General features: G+C 31.2%; 1 protein-coding gene and 1 long non-coding RNA gene across 2 annotated transcripts in view; both read left to right on the top strand.

The window, feature by feature from the left end:
• Window positions 1–18,504, top strand: part of LOC103312462 (cysteine-rich motor neuron 1 protein) — a 166,957-nt gene that overhangs the window by 121,160 nt on the left and 27,293 nt on the right. The window lies entirely within an intron of this gene.
• LOC135267290 (uncharacterized) lies at window positions 9,494–10,078 on the top strand. Its single transcript, XR_010335706.1, has 3 exons — window positions 9,494–9,516; window positions 9,568–9,667; window positions 9,717–10,078. It is a non-coding gene; the product is annotated as an uncharacterized LOC135267290 (long non-coding RNA).

Genomic DNA, 18,504 nt, shown 5'->3' with positions numbered 1-18,504 from the left:
TTGATATTTAATAACAAAAATATCAATACACTATAAGATATAATTGTTTACTTGTTCATTTATTTACATTTATTAATTTATTATATTTGTTTCTTAGTGTTAATTACCAAACATATTTGGTGTTTATAAGTTTGACACAATAAAATGTTAAATATTACCCTTTAAATTTTCTATTTTCCGCGTCATTATCACCTTTATTTTTTGTTTTTTGGTATAATCTTTGCTTACACCTCCTCAAACTCAGTCAAGGGTGGCTTTACGATACAGAGGTTTCGAAAAATAATGTTTTAGGGAGTCTGGTCTCCTTAGGAAAATTTAAACATTAAACATACTTTACAAACGTGATTTTTATTATCGTTGTTCAAGAAAATCACCTATTCTAAAAGATTTCTACGAAAGTAGTCAATTAAATTGGCTATTTTAACAAATTTTAGAAGATTTAGCTCGTAAATAATTTTGTTTCGATGTAACTTCAATTATTTTTTTATTATCTGTGCTAATTGAGCCCTGAAATATTTTCAAAAAAGTACATTGCAGGCTCAAATAGACATTAGACCGCGTTGTTGAACTTCAGACACCCATAACTTTAAATTTTCAAACGAAATGATACAATTTTTATTTTTCCTAAATGAAAGAAACCATATAACGATACATTTCTATCACTTATAATATAACTATTGTTTTAAAGGTAAGGAAATCAAAATTTTTAATAGAACTTACTGTTTATTCAGTGAGAAATGTTTCTTTGGTCATACTGTGCAGAAATATCTGTGTCTAATAAGGAATTTCCGTCGGTGTCAAATAAAAACCTACATAAGGTGAAAATTATCACATACAGGTATAGGGAATGCTAATACAAAACGTTGCAAAATTAAGTTTTCTTCCACTTAGCCCCAGTTTCTTGAACGTAAATTCTATCGGTTCCATAATTTCTATAGACACACCAATCAGATCATCTCTACCTTAGCAACTGTCCAACCGACAAAATTTATCTATCGATAAATCGTTCCAGAAGCTGGGGGGTTAGTGAAATAAAAATATCTAAGCTTTCTTATTTGCTTTTCCAAATAATATTTCTAAAACTCTAGAAATGGCAGAGTTATTACTTTTGAAGAGTAAGGTGCAGATCCAAAAATTTTCAAAAAAACATTTCGAAAACGGTTAAAAAATGATGAAAATTTCCTTGAAATAACTCAAAAAATACAAAAACGTAGTAAAAACATAACTTTCCATTTAAAATAAGAAAGTTAACACCGACTTCCGGTATAACCGGAAATGCCGGCATGCTGAAAATATTCAGGGCCCAACGGGTTATGGCTGTACACCAATTATCAGAACTTTCAATACTTCTAATGTGGGGTTTAGATGCAACAACCTGTACAAAGTACTTTTAGCAGAGTCACCCTATATGTGGCCTTGTGTGTTTCTTCACTAATTTTTTTAAGTTGAGCTGAAATAAAGCACTATTTTGAGTGTTTGAAAACGAGACATCCTTTTTCGTTGTTTTTTAATAGTGCCATACTGCCTAGAAAGAAAAACATTTTGTGGTGTTGAAAAAAAGTTTTTACTTTTATATTGATTTTTCACTGTTTTTTTGTGTATAGCTTTTAGATATTTGAACTTTAAGTTTTAACTCTTGACGTGTTTAAAAGTATTTTGGGCAAATTTTTGGATATTTCACATTGTTTTTCTATTACCCATTGCTCTGGTCTAAAAATTGAAGGCTTGAGTAAAAAAGTTCATTTTTTATAGTCCGGTGGTGAGAACACAGTGAAGTGTCTCCACTGATATTTTTTTAAAGTGTAACGAATATTGGGTTTCTACAAAACAAACAGTGATCAGGAACAGATAATCCGCAATTACAAAAACTCAAATATTGCAGAGAAAAGAAAGAACCAAAGTGTTGTGACACGACACTCCAGGGAGCAAACGAGAAAAATGTAAGGAAAATTATAAATTTTTAATTGAATTACATTTTTTGCCCAGGCCTTTGGTTCACTCAATATTTAGAGGTGCCCTAGGAACGTTTCAGTATTATGGCAAATTTTCATCTTACAATTTGGAGTTCTGTAATTGTAGTAATTATCTTTAATTGATGCTACTGCAGCTGACGCCGAAAGCCTAGATAATAAATTTCCGAGGGATAAGATCCCCTGATTTACATAACTGTGTAAAAATACGAGCTTTCATTACTCATGAAGTAATTAAAAATTTTGTCAAATTATGTGAGTGGAGAACTGTCGGAGTTCTGAACGTGTTGGAGCGCAATTAAGGCGAAAATTGGTGTGTAACTAGTTGTTTAGCGGTTTGTTGCGTTGAAAGGAAGGAAACCTTCCGAGTCATTTCTCGGCTGCGACAGCATTCTGGATCCACGTTGGAAGTATAGATATCATCAAAGGAACGCAGTTCGGCCGGATCCTCTCCAGTGCTCCTGCTTCTGGATACATGTTAATTACTCGACTAATATAAGCTAGCTCCAGGCAATCTGCACATCATTAGTATTTAACTCGGGCAGGATTATCGGAGTTGAACCCTCTCCCTATTTGCACTCTCTGTTTCAAGAGTGCTCGCCGAAGCCGGATAATGTGGACCCACACAACTCAGACGACTTCTGGAAACTTGGCACACTTTTTGCATTCGGCTAAGAAATATTGATTGATTACTACGTTTATGGACACGATACTGAGCTTCTGTAGCTCAGTTATTAGTAAAGTTGGACTTTTGATATTTTGTAGATTTTATGTATATTCTAGAACGCATTACGGAAAAATACAGCTGCAGTTATTGGTAAATATGTGTGTTAATTTTACCACGTACGAACACTCTCGAGTACGACTTTTCTATAATGTGTTCAAAAATGGTTGTTCACCAAGTTGTCTATGGACTTCAAATTCACTGTGTCGCCTCATCTAAATGACTTTCGTAGTTTGTCTGTCAAATGTTTGAACTTTTTCGCATTTTTCGGCAAAATTGTTTCATTTGAAGGGTGTTTTGATTTGTGTTCTATATTTGTGTGATTTTTGTTTGTGTATTTTTTTGTTTTTGGATTCGAAGGTTTTTTTGCATAGTTTTTACAGATTTTTACTATGATGGCATTCATAATTGAAATTAAGTGGCACATTATATTGGTGACTTGATGAACAACCATTTTTGAACATTTTGTATAGTATATAACATTTTGCAAAATTCTTTTTTATTATTTTACTGTTTTTCCTCTTTTTTTATTTCTTATTTCTTATTTTTTTCTAATCTTATCTTTTTACTGTTGTTTTAATTTGTTTAAATTGCCCGTTTCTAGTGAAAACAGTTCAGAACTGTTTTTGTACCCATAGACGGGTACATTTTTTTTAAGTAAATTTGTGAAACTTTTACTGAAAAATTACAAATAGAAAAAAAATTATTTGTCGAGCTCTGTTAAATTAACACGTCTTTCCGATACACCTGGTATTTTTGATAATACAGTGTGTTCCAAAAAATATGATGCCATAATGAACTATTTTTTAATAACATATTATTTATTTGTGCTTATGGGGATATCCTTTTAGCTTCTTACATGTCCCTATTTTTTTTCCAAATCGGTTCAGGGATTACTGTTAAAAAAACAATAAACCAAAACAAACTATTTCACCTTGAGGGCCGATTTCATAAATATACCGTTAATTCCGTTTTAAATAATTAGACATTAAGGATTAGTTTCAAAATTGAATTTAAAGGAGCATTAAATTAAATATTGTTTATAATGTGATGATTACTTTGTTGCCAAAATTTGAAAGAACTTTAAAGTTCTTTTATTTCGATTATGAACATGTCCTTTAATTCATTGGATTAAAATTTTAAATTAAACTTAATTAAATTAATTAATTTAAAATTAAAATTTAATTTAATAATAATGCAGCGCCATTAAATATAAGTTATGTTGTTTTAATACCACTTTACGGGCAGAAGTTTGGTAATTTTCTGCCAAACGCTGTCGAGTTTGTCACGGTGTGTTTTTAAAACAGAGTAAAACTGTTTAAAAGGTAGTGTATCGAAAATGTATGTCTAGTTAATTAATGTAGAAGAAACATACAAGAAATAGTGGAACCAGTTCTTTCAAAAAGAAAATATTTTTATTGTTTAAAGGAATATTTTTTTCGAGTGTAAGATGATTAATTTATTTGAAAAGGTTAGACCGGTTAAAGAATATAAATCAAGTTAAGACACAGATTAAAACCAAATTCGACAATTTAAAAACAAACTGCAGGCAATAATAGAGATTTAGGACCACCTAAAAGCAAACAGTTGAAAATTAGAAATAAATACGGGAAAACGGCAGAACTAAAAAAGAAGTTAAAACAGTACCATCTAGCAGAGAAAAAATGCGGGATGTTCAAAACACCAAAAATAGAGACTCTGAAATTACTAAAAAAAGAACAAATGTTGAAGAATAATTAGTAATTAATTTTTCATTAACATTTACGTTTTCTTCAAAAAATTTCTTCGTTCTCTCTAAATCATCTTCTTCATTAATACTTTCTAACCATTGAAATTTTGACAATTTTAAATCTTTGAAAAAAATTCGTAAATTTGGAAGCAACTTTGTTTTATTTTTTTCAGTGGTTTTTTTTTCAAAATGTCTTTACAACAATCACACATCATCTTCACTCTCGAAAGAAGAGCGACTGTTACTTTCAATTACGTTACAATTTTTTTTACATAATTAAAATGGAACATTAAATACGTTAATGAGCAAAATTTGTAGCTTTAAAATAAACAAAAAAAAACAACAAGAAGTTGTAGCTTTAAACTTAAAGGAACATTAATGTAAATTGTACAATTAAATTGATAATACAATAAAGCTTTGAGTAAAAGTCGACATTAAATTTAAATGAAGAATTAACAAATGTAATAAAATCGGCCCTTAGTTTTAAATACATATCAATGAAAAATTCAAACAGTGCTCCTTTGATAAATGACATTGAGTGGTATATGATAAAAAAAGTTTTTGCTTTTATTTGAAGTCGAAGCAACTGCGGAGGATTGATGCTTTTGTTAGAGCATTCTAATTATTTATTAATTATTATTATTTAAATGTGAATAGGTATAAAATAAGACGAGTTTTGAGTTACGAAACGGCCAAACTTTTTGCAAATCTGTTTTATGATGGAAGAGAATTGTTTTTAAATGACTAAAGGACAACAAACTATACAACAATAATAAAGTCATAAAGAACAATGTAATCTTTTATTTGAAAAATAAATAAATAAAAAGTAGTATAAAACGCGAATTGGAGGAACTTAACTTATTTCTTTGATTTTGTTAGAACTATACGTATTTTGGACTAAAACCTGGACGTAGGTAAGTGTTTTTCACATGAAGAACTCTCTGATTTTTAACCCGTTAAAGGTTGGTCCATCCAATGTTACAACTGCCTTTTTTATTTTATTTTTTTCTAAAACCTTACTTCCACATAACTTACAGTCCATAAGCTCATTATAAAAATTTGTAAGGATTTTCTCTAAATAGATTATCTGTAATGTATTTAACTAAGTAAGAATACTTACCAAAGTCAACTTTCTACCGGGCGGGACACTAGGGGTAGCAACTCTTAAAAGTTTTTGTTGTTTTATACTTCCTCCAACTGGAGGTAATCATAAATTAATGAAATTTTTCCAGTAGTCTCAAGAGTAATGTAAACATTATGTTTTTTAATTGTTGTTTTTAAATGGAAACACCATTTTTGTTTAATGGAAACCACCCCTTTAAAAATATTGTTTTCATTTTATGGAAAATGAAATGTCAACTTTAATTTGTACTTTTTTATATTACTTTATATTTACTTTTCACATTGTTTTTATTACATAAACTCTAACGTAAATCCTATCACATTCCGAGTTATTTGCTAAAAACTCGTTCTGCAATGACAAATGGGGTTAGATCCATCTTCGGCTTTTATTCATTATTAAATTTCTCATTAAAATAGTTGACAAAACACGTTTTCGAATGTGTTGGGACTTACATTTTCTACTGGTTTTCTAATTCCGCATCGAATGACAAAAATAAACAGGAGTTCCCATTTAAAAAAAGCAAAATAAAATGCTCTAAAGTTTAAAAATTTTGGAAGTAAATTATGTACACACCCTGTAGTAACGCAGATCAATCAAACTTAATTAATAAGTCTGTTAGACTTTGTTCAACACATCCCTAGTAATAATGATATCAAAGGAGTCCTGTTTGTATTTTTAGTAATCTTTAAAACTAAAGGTGTAGAACCGATTTTTTTTGCTTTTTGGATTCAATCCTTTTTTTAACAATAATTCTTGAACCGACTGATGTTTTTTCACGGTTATGTTAGTAGGTAGCAAAAAAGCATTCAAATGAGCACCAAAAAATTACGACATGCCATTAAAAAATATTATTATGGGGTCACACTTTTTTGGTCCTATTATAATAAAAAATCTGTTCCTAAAATGCGTCCTAGAGTATAAATAACATCTACAAATATCGAAATCCAACTTTAGTAAGAATTGTGGTAGAGAATGCGGAAGCTGTGCTGGACCACCCTGTATATTCAACTCTTTTGAAACTACAATGAAAATGTGGACTTGCACAACTGTAAACCTGATGGGAACGAACGAAACAGCTTCATCCATTCAAATCAAGGAAAATAAATTAACGGGAAATGGAGGACCTGACACTCGTGCATTCTTTTTATTTTTCGGAAGGGTAAATCGAGCTTTATATTTCCTTCCAACCGAAATCACTGCAAAGCGGCCAAGTTTTATTGAAATTGTGCGCACCGCAATATATTCGCACACGGTAACACGTCCATTACATGCGGAATTGCTTTTGAAATGGGCATACAAAAGAGCAGCTTTATTCAATATTTCTCATTTTTACTCTGCAGCTGGACGTTAATGGGGCAATGTGGGCGTAACGAAGCACTCACCGACGTCGCCAGATGCAACTTCTTGTCGCACGAAGATCTGGAAAACAGGTGACGATTTGTGCAATGTGCGATGAAACACCAGATAGACGTGTTTGGTTGTTATAACTTGTTGTTTGATGACACATTGCAGGTATGTCGGTGTGTTTAGCAAGGAGAGCGGGCCTTTGCTGTCTACCCACGTTGCCATTAGTATAACTATTTCATGCGGACACTGTTTAAATATAAAGCCGCCGGCATTATTAATGAACTCGTCTTATTCACTATTTATAAAGACAATGCGGTGGATATTAATTAACATAACAAACCTACTAATTACACACATTTTTCAGTGGGTTGTGGAGGGCGGCCTTTTGAATTATTTGGCCTAAATTTATCCTCTTTATTATCAGTTGGTGTCAGTTTTGACCTCATTCTGATTCATTCAATGACTCTAGGTTATCTAAAGCGGGTGCTATCTTTACACCTGACCAGCTAGGTGTATACTGTTTATGGGTATTCATGAATACACCTCCAAACACCTACCAGAAGCGAAGGGCATTTCATTTTAAAACCGATTCAAGTACCTAACACAAATGAACAAGTTTAAAAAAAATTCTCCCAGAAGAACATAGAAATCAAGTACTTGTCCTAAAGCAGAACACAATTGATTATGGATGTTATAATTATTAAACTTAGAGCTGAATTGAATTTTGCGTTGAAGCTTGGACCCAGCGTCTGAAGAAAAAGCAAAAACTACAGCTAACGTAGAAAAAATATGTCATCTGGTTAAGAAATGATTACACTGGTTTCACTGTTTGTTTGCCTGTTACCGCAAATTTAATAGTTGATTCAATGAGTGGTATGATTAAAAGAAGCATTTGCTTTTACTTGAAGTAGAAGCATTTACTCTGTAGCATTTACTGTAGTGTAAACTTTTAGGCAGTGAAAGAGTTCACACGTGTTAATTACCAAAGTGAATTAATCTTATTTATTTAACAGATTTTAATAAAGTTTTCCAACAATAGTTAATAGTTCTCATTTTGACCATACGTGAGAGTAAAAATAATGTTGGGAAGCAAATGCGAAGGATTGATGCTTTGTTAAAGGATATTAATTTTTTAATATTATTTTAGTATTAGTAGGTACAAATCTGTAAGCCTTATTGCTCTGGCAGGTCTCTGGGTGTGCGCTATCCTGTTTGCAGTTTCAGTTTTACGCAGTGGTTAAGAAGAAAATCCTCATCACTTTCTTGAAACTTGAAACGAGATTTTTTAAAATTATTTCCATTTTTATTACATTTCCTGATCCTGTCTGATTTTTTAGAGATTATAGTGGTCCTCATCCATTTTATGTTCTCTGCATTAAAGCTAGAAGAATTAAAATTTTTCGTATTTGTCTATGATTTGTATTCTAATTGGTGAAAATAGCTATTTTAAACAGTTTTTTGACGAAATCACGAAATCGAAGTTACTCCTTGAGCAACTTCGCAAAAACTTCAGTAAATACTTCACGATGAAGCAAATACTACAGATAATTAAAAGTTTCCATAGTATTGTCCTCTACATACCAAAGTACATAAAGCAAAGTCTGAAGTATTTACTTTTACTAATTACTACAAATATCGGGTGATTCAAAAATATGTGGCATAATTTTAACCACGAATACCCCTCTAAAAATGAAAATAGTAGGGATAGTATTTACTGACCCACCTCAAAAAATAGGAAAATTACAATTTTTCAGAAATTCATGTCGTCAAACTGTACCGTTCTCTAGTTATTTGGGATTAAACTAAACTCTACACTGCACTGCAGAATAGAAAAGTATAAATTTTGAGCGTACCATTACCTTGGAAACTGTCGACTAAGAATGACACAGCTGTCATTGCTGTCACATTTGATGTCAATTTCATTTAATCCAAAGTGAATTTTGATTATTTCTTGATGATAATAGCAAAACACATGATTATGTGTTGGAAGAAATAATGCATGAGCTAGCGATAGCCATCCCGGCATCACAACTTGATCTGAGACTACACCACAAGGTTTTCACACCGTAAAACGATTTTCCCTCCAAATTGCTGGTTTTATCAATACTTCACTACTTGCATTATAAAACTATAATCCAAATGAAGAATTAAAACGATCAGAAACCAAGAACACAACCTCAACTGTAACAAATCACAAAATAAAGTCTTATCAACTATTTGTAATGCCATTGTTGCAATTTTTCTTTAATAGGAAGTTAATTTGATCCACAAAAGAATAACGCACGGCTTAATGTTTATTTACATTTTTGAAAATTACAAGAGCTTCGACAACAATGAGCACAAAAGCAACAAATGCCGCCAGCGTGCTAATTGGCGCCAGTGCTATTTTTCATAAGCGCGAATATCAAAGAAAATATGAATGATGAAGTCAATGTTTGTCAACAACAATAATAACCTGGATCATTTTTTTAACTGACTTACCAGTATGGGGTGATCAGGGCATCATTTCCAAATACTAAAAGAATTTTTTTATTGTTATGACTTTATGATTTGTTTTTCGCGCTTACGAAAAATAGCACAGGCGCCAGCTAGCGCGCTATTGCTTATTGTTGTTGAAGTTCTTGTAATTTTTAAAAATGTAAATAAACATTAAACCGTGCGTTATTCTTTGCAGGTTTCAACAACCTGTGGATTAAATTACCTTCCTATTAAAGAAAAATTGCAATAATGGTACTATAAATGGTTGATAAGATTTTATTTTGTGATTTGTTACAGTTGAGGTTATGTTCTTGGTCTCGTTTTAATCCTTTATTTGGGTTATAGATAGTTTTATAATGCAAGTATTGAAATATTGATAAAAACAGCGATTTGGAGGGAAAATCGTTTTCTGGTGGTGTGGCATCAGATCATGTTGTGATGCCGGGACGGCTACCGCTAGCTCATGCATTATTTCTTCCAACACATAATCGTGTCTTTAACTATTATCATCAAGAAATAATCAAACTTTACTTCAGATTAAATGAAATTGACATCAAATGTGACAGCAATGACAGCTGTGTCATTCTTAGTCGACAGTTTCCAAAGTAATGGTACGCTCAAAATTTATACTTTTTTATTCTGCACTGCGGTGTAGAGTTTAGTTTAATCCCAAATAACTCGAGAACGGTACATTTTGGCGATATGAAGCAAGAGTTCCTTTTTATAAACAAATAATTGAGCTTTTGATTTTTGGTATCAAAAATACGTGTTTATAGGCCGAAAAATTGAGTTAGCACCTAAAAACTGGAAGGGCGCCCCTTGTCACCGGAAATGTATAGCTTTTACAAGATTTTCATTTACACCATATCAAAGAGCGTCTTTGTGTCTCTTGACATGCAAAATTTCATAATAATCGCATGAACGGTAACAAAAATATTTTCAAAAAACCATTTTTCCATACCAATTTCTGAAAAATTGTAATTTTCCAATTTTTTGAGGTGGGTCAGTAAATACTATCCTATCTATTCTTAATTGTAGAGGGGTATTCGTGGTTAAAATTATGCCACATATTTTTGAATCACCCGATATACTGTGAAGTAAATACGTTGTATTTACTTGAAGTAAAAACTACGACGTGGAGTATTTACTTGGACTAAAAGCAAATACTTTTTTAATCATACCACTCTATATACTGTTGAAGTGCAAATTTCAAATCTAACGTCCGTCAACTTGAGTTTCCATTTTAGAGCTTATGAAAAGTCCTGACGTTACCTAAGTATATCTAAAAAACTAGAGCTGGTAGAAAAATTCTGTTGGCAGCCTTGACTTCAGGATCCAACAGTTACTCAACAACAGATAAAAAATATGATGGAACAAAAAAGTAACTGACTAAAAAAGCTATGTGCATTTTTCTAAATAAATTCAGGGAAAACTTCTTTTAGTCCATCTCAACTAAAATCACGTACAATCAGAATCGAAAGTTTTCTAACGTGAACCCATAACTGTTTCTGTATAGTGTATCTTGCTCTTTACTAAGTCGTATTTACTATTTCCCTCTTCAGTTATCTGATTTTCTTAAAAACTACAATATTGCAGCTGCACCTTATTTTCTTAAACAAGTGGCCTGAGGTCAAATACTAACTATATCTCCAAATCTGAAGCTAAAAAAATCTGTTGGCATGTTCAAAATCAGTTACTTAACAGCAAAAAAATTTGAGGCAACAAATGTACTGCAAACTAGTGTTACCAATTGTAACTTCATGATGGACTTTATTAAAAAATGAGATACGGAAAGCTTAACAATGGCAAAAAGATGAGAAAAGTCACGGTGTCATCTTGATCTTGTATTGAAATCTAAAATCATGACCAAGAAAACACGAAGACAAGGCTTCATTGTCTGCAAGACCAAAAGACTTCCAACAAGACTCTTACCAAGAGTAACATTAGGTCTTTAAAGTGTAGTAACTTTTTGATGGACCTCATGAAGACAGCGTTAACCAAGATTGATAGAATCTAATAAGTAATATCTAACATATCAAAGTTATTGGCAGTAAGGCTAGCAAAAAGACAAATCATGAAAAGTTTTGGTCTTATTATCCTGAAGTGTGAAATAAATTTTGAGACAACACCTCATTGCGCAAAGAAGTCCAAAGCAAGACAAAATCTTTATAAGACTTCCAACAAGATTCTTAACTGCCAAGTTTTACTTTGGAAACGAAAGACACAAAGTTTTTGCTTTTCTATTGAGAACTGAGAATTACACTAACGTAATAAAGTTGGATTATCTATAAAAAACAAAAAACCAACATCCACCTTGTTTTGATAAAAAAACAAAAACACACAAAAGTCGCAGAAAATAACAATGGTATTATACGGAAAAAAGATTGCAAAAATGAATACAAATTAAGTTATCCTAAATCTAACTAAGCACTAAAATTGTACGAATATGTCAAACCAGGATTAATTTGGTTTTACCGCCAACCAAAATACCGGGTCTTAGAGTAGGAGACACTATCATTAGCGATAGTGTTTAATAATGTCATTTGCTGAATTTTGTATTTTTTTTATAAAGGACCTTCTGTAAAAAACATCTGATAATGCAAAACTATTGTAGGAAAGATTATAAAAATTCCAAAACTATTTTTAACAAAACAAGCAAACAAAACGTATTCAAAAATAAGCTTCCCAAATACTTAATTAGTAACAAAAATTCCGTCTTATCGCCACTTGACAGAATCTATTTATTTATTTTAACATATTTAGCTCATCTATGGTCCCTCTCTTGCACTTTATCTTTAACACTTGAACAATTTATGTCAAGGCTCTCATTTTCTAGAATTAAGTCCTCATTTATCATTTATCCTTAGCTTACACATAAGTTTGTTCTCAAAAATGTCCGCTTAATAGGGGATTTCTCTTAAACGGACAGTCTTTCAATAAGAGAAAATACACTGTATTAAGGAAAGTGGTCATAATTCCCTATGTTGTGCTACCCAAAATAAGTATAAGTCGTATCTGATAGAGCATTACAGAATCAAAAGGGCAAAACAGCAATTCTTTCTGTAATTTTTGCTCATATGACGATAAATGAAGCGACAAAATTAAGAACAATACTAGATAACTCAAAATCTTCGAAAGGAAGATCAGGACTTGTGTTGATCTCGTCTTGTCTTGAATAAAAGTTATTTAAAGAATTGTACTATTTATTTTGACGAGATGATGAGACTTTTATCTACACATTTTCTTCTTTTTTTATTGGAAGCGGTTTTTATCAGATATATTATTCAAGAACGAAAGACTTAGCACAACGATTCACTTCTAAAGGATTATTTTTACATCTTCTATTTCTATGTAGACAAAAAAGATAGAAAGAATTAACTTTTTTTTAAGTAAAACAGTTTAATAATAGTATATTATTATACGAGTTTTATAAGACGTTCTATTGTGGCACGAATGGTTTTGGAGCACGACGAAGGCGAATGAGTGCCACAATTAAGTCTTATAAAACGAGTGTCATATACTATTTTTTCTACTTTCTATGTATGTTTTGTTTATGTTTAGTTTAACTAAAAATATGTTCAAACTACTTTCTCTTAATTTTGTTAATTATTTGGGCTTTATCAATAAACGACATGGCGCTATTGGCAGATCATACACTAAATTACAGTGGTGACCTGATGACTGTTGACACCCAGCCCAGCACTGCCAATACAACTTCTAAAAACTTACTAAAAGGAATTGCACAAAAGTTCTCTTTGTGAAACTACTTTCAGTTTCACAATGAACAATTTGTAAAAACTAAAGTAGAAAAATTATATTGTTTTGTGGTCAGTGTCTGCGTTGATGCATTTAACAACACACTCAATTAAGTTTGTGGCTAGTTATTGGAAGTAAATATTTAATTGAAAATTAAATATTTAATTGGCATTTAAAAACAATTTGAAAATATCATATTGTTTAATTGTGATCACGAATGTACTTAAAAAAAATTGAAAGAGTTTGTGATAAAAAATGCAAGTAGCATTTTATCGCCCGGAAACACGCGAAAATGAATAATACGCTAAATACCTGCTTGGCAAATAAACTTTCTGATAAAATACCTTTCAGACACATCACTTACTTTCCATACACATTTAATAAAAATCACCCTTCTTTCAATACTTCCACAATCAGAGATTATTAACCTCGACTTCGTGGGCAGTTATTGAATACACTTTTTTAGGCCATCAATAACCTTTGTGTTTTCCGTCAAACAGGTAATACAATTTTTATCTAATGACTATTTAAATGAAACGTTCTGCGAGGCATTCCACCAAAAAGTATTTTTAGACCGAAATTTACAATTCAAATGTTTGGGAGTTGAAATGTTGCACTTCCTCATTCCAGACGACGATTGCATTAATTTAATCTTCAAACAATAGACCGACACTCTAACTATGCCTTGTCCATGATGTTTACTGTAATGCGTTCAGGATGCAAAAGTGCACTTACTTCAAAGGACACGATTTTGATGGCAGCATTTAAGCGAATATTACGTGAATTAACCTAATGTGTGCGGATACGAGACAAACATTGCTTTGTTCACGTTGGCATTGTCTATTGTGTAGTGTTTCGCATTAACGTAACGAAGAAGTTAATTAAAAATGCATTCAGTTTGAGATTTTATTTTCAGGGTAACGTGACAATTAATTGCAATGCAAATAACACCACTTTTTCTAAGTTAAAATGTGCAAATGTTTAATTTAATTTAACGTAGTTTGTTCCCATGGACGTCTAGATCAAGTGGATGTGACGTGCATTCCCAAATAAATTGGCTGAAGACGAACAAGAATGATTGATCACTACGTTGTTGCAGATGACAAGCAAATATTGTTTTTATCTTGTATGAAGTATGAAATAGATGAAATGTTAACTTTTCATCGAGTTGGAATTTCAGTATAATGGTCAAATTATGGCGCGCTCAAGCAGACGCCAAAAGATAAATTCTAAAAGCGTGTAACAATGTTGATTTCAAGATACATTAACACCGAAGCAAAGATAATTGAATTAAGGCGCTTGGAGTTTTCCCTTTCCCTGTCTCTTAACTCATTTAAGCTGCAGCAGTCATAACGCCCGAGGAGTGTTGAATATTCCATTTGATTTTGTTTGTCTTGGAAGGTTTATTGTACACGTAATCTATAAGCTATTAATAATAAATACTCTCGGAACAAAAGCCACACCTGCCGCTTTGCTTGAAGACTTAGGAGTCTTACGAGTTCATTTCATCGGCGATTTTTGCCAACATCATGGCTAATATTTAATAGCGAAGGCGTCCAAACGCGCTTTTCCCTGGCTTTTAAGAAATACGAGACATCGGATTTTATGATAACGGCCGTTGTTGGCTCTCTCCTCTATTCTGCGTGTTGAAGATTTTACTCGGAAACGAGATGAATCTGCAATAAAAGATAATATGAGGCGAGCTATTATCACACCTCGTACCAAAAATTTACGACTTTTTGCGAAAGTAATAATTGCCGGGGCGCTGGTCAGGAACGGACCAAATTGGACGTAAATAAACATCGCGGGCTGTTATTTTGAGCGATTTCTTGTCCATTCCGCAAATAATATTTTATAATACAGGGTGGAATAAAAAGAATGGTTAAAAGGGTACCGGAGATCCCCCGGGTGAAAATAAAGCCGTTAAAAAATTGTTAGAGAGTTCAAAAATTCAAAAATTATTTTTGTTTTTTCTTAATTACTTTTTATGGAGTAATCGATTTTTATTAAACTTGGTTCGAGTATCAATATGTTTTAGTGTCATTTCTTTTGTTTTATTATTACATTTATCTTTTAATAATTTAATATATTTCAGGACAACATTTTGTTAGACGTTATCCAAGTGGCGTAACTCTTTTTTTATTCGAACGGTACATTATTTTTAGTTTTTTGCATCGACCTGTGTGGTTTAAAGTAATAAAATAATTTAAATCGATGTGTCAAAATTTCAAAGGTATTTATTGTGTTTTGTTTTTGCATTTATGTTACTTTAATCCATTTAAATAAGACGTATGTTTTCCTACATACAGGGTGCTTAAAAATTACCGAACTAACTGTAAGTATAGAAGCAAGTTTAGGTGACGGGAAAAATTTTGGAACAATTTATAATCTGGAGCTATAAACTTATTTTGTTATCTTCTTCAGTTTTAACTTTTTTGTAATGTTTTTTATGTTGACATATAACAGTTGTTCCCTAACACAATGATGTTTTTTTTTAATTTACTCCTAGGCCCTAATAGTTTTTTGAAATTACAAAAATTAAAATCCATCAAAAAATTGTGTTAACACTTGGTGTTATTTCACCATTTCGCAAATAATTAATTTTTATTGTTGGTCATATTATTTACTTAAATTTCGTATTTATTAATAACTTAAATACATACATTTTTTTCTATTTTTTCCTTTAATATCTCTAAGCATTTTTCTATCATATCTCACTGATTTAGTGCGTCAATTTTGGAACATCCTGTGCATATAAAACCAATTTGAGTTGATGGAAAAATAACAAAGCTGAGAACTACCAGGAAATTATGCGAGATATTTTTTCTTTTTATAAAGTTCAGAAATATGCGACATGTCTCCTTTTAAAAAAATATTTTTTAAACTCTCACTTAGGTTTCTTTACCGAAAATTTTAGCGCAATAGCAGATAAACATGAAGAAATGTTTCTTCATATACAGGTGATTCAGAAGTTTCGGACAAACTTTCGAATAGTAATAAAATACGTCCAGTTTAAAAATGAAATCAGGTTTTTTCCAAACATGTTAAGTTTTTATTTTAATATATATTTTTTAATTTGTTTCCTTGAGAACGGTAGGTATTACTTGTTGCTCTTTTGTTTCCAATGATATCGAAAATAATTTATTGTTGAATTTGGGAATTTTTAAATGTTGCGTACTTCATAACCATAAGACATCAAATGATGATTTTTTTTCAATAGGTATCTGTTTAAGTTTGCAAGATTTCTTTTTTTCTTCTAACTAAATTCAACTTTGGAAAGCTTGAGAAAAAAGGCTTAAACAATTTTTTGTAATAGGAACTTTTAACTCAGTTTGATGTCTTTTATCACTGCTCAAGAGGTTTTTGGAATCAGCCTGTATATTATGTCGGAAGTAATGCTGGCAGATTTTTTTCAAAAATTGAAATGCTCTTGAAACTTTTTTTCTAAACAACACTTTGATTCTTCCCACATAGCGAACAGACGGTTAGATAGTTTTATCACTTATCAGTAAAATTCCAGTGAATTTCCCTAATGTCTAGAATGTAGGTTAGATAGGCACAGACAGTAGGGGAAAAATTTAAAACATATTCAATTTTTTTTTTGACTAATCAATGAACTAGAGGTCTGGAGACCAATTTTAAAATAGGCTGCTATACTCCGAGAACAACGATTTTTATGAAATCGTAACTAAAAAGTTTTCAGAACCTGTACTTATTCATTTAATAAACTAATTTGTTAATTGAGGTGATTAATAATAATAGATTTTGTTTAAAGCACGAACAAGGGATAGCGATAGTAAGTGTCTTTAATAGTGAGAGTATTAGAACGTCCACAAAAATAAGAAAATACAAAAATAAGAAAAAACTAAAGAAATGTGTTGCAAATTTCATAAAAGACAATTATTCCATTCATAAAACCAAAAAAAAAACCGAAAATAATACTAGTGAACTTTGGCACCTTCTAACTTTTAAATGGTGCAAATTGGTAAAGATGAAAGTTGAGTCAAATCGCATTGTATTATACATTGAATGTGTTTTGTGTTGAGTTTTATTTTTGTAATTAGGCTCGCTTTCTCACATGAATCAGCCTATATACAGGCTGTCCCAGTGAGTAGCTAAAGTCCATTATTCACTTCTAAATATTGGAAAAGTAATAATTTTACTTTCCTAAGCGGTAGATACTAACCCTCTGCCTCACATATAGGCTGTTTCTGAAATGAACTGTAATACAAACTTATGTTTTTTTAATGGAACACCCTATATTTTTTGCATTTTTTTATGTAGTTTTTAAAACTATTGATTTTGACTTAAACCTTTATTGGTGTGACTTTCACCACTTTAAAGTAGAATATTCAAAGTTTAAGAATGTATTTCTTTTTAGCTCACTTCCATCAAAAAAAAAGGTTTTTTAAAAGTTAAATAAGTTAAAAATTTTAAATGGGACACCCTATTTTTTATTTTTGCATCTAAAAGACCTTTAAATTGTCTATCTAAAAACAATAATAGTTAAATATCTCTTGCTGATTTCTTAAAAGATATTTAACTTTAAACATTAAAAAAATCACTAAAAATTATTAAGTATTGTTTCAGTGGTCAAAAAGTTAAAATTTTCAGCTAATAATAACTTTAATATTACTCTTAGGCCATTATTCATCACCTTTTACAGTAAAATAATTAAAATTTTAATATTTATGGCGAATTTTTAAATCTCTGTATAAACTCGTTCAAATGATTCGCAGTGGAGTTGCTTTGGTTATGGTTATATTTCAGAAACTAAGCAAAATCAACCGATAAAAGTTTAGGTCAAAATCATTAGTTTTAAAAGCTAAGTACATTTAAAAATGCAAAAAATGTAGGGTGTTCCATTTAAAAAAGCGTAAGTTTGTACTGTAGCTCATTTCCGAAACAGCCTTTATATTTGAAAATAATTTTAGATGAGGCGGAGGATTAGTATCTATGGCTTAGGAAGAAACAGTTACTTTTGTAACATTTAGAGGTGACTAATAGAGTTTTCCACTCGCTGTGACACTGTATAAGTCTTGAACATTTTTGATAATTCTGCATTTAATACTTTTGTAGCTGTTTCAGTGAATGATTTCAACTTTCGCAACATCTAGTTACAAACAAAAATTAAACAAAAAATTGTTTAATTTTCCAGGTAGACAAATACTGTATTTTCTCGACTAAATATTTAAAGCACACGTTTGTACCAATTCCCATTATCTTTATGCACACAGCAGGTGCACAGGTTAATCTTTTGTGAAATAAACAAATACTAGTGCATTGTACTTGAGAATTTTATTATGCTGTTTTAAATCCCCATATTTGGTAATGTAAATTGTAACATGAATCCAATTACGAAATGCATCGTTCGAGG

The sequence above is a fragment of the Tribolium castaneum genome, chromosome 1, assembly GCF_031307605.1.
Source record: "Tribolium castaneum strain GA2 chromosome 1, icTriCast1.1, whole genome shotgun sequence".
NCBI classification, from domain to species: domain Eukaryota; kingdom Metazoa; phylum Arthropoda; class Insecta; order Coleoptera; family Tenebrionidae; genus Tribolium; species Tribolium castaneum.
This window is presented reverse-complemented; position numbering and strand designations above follow the sequence as displayed.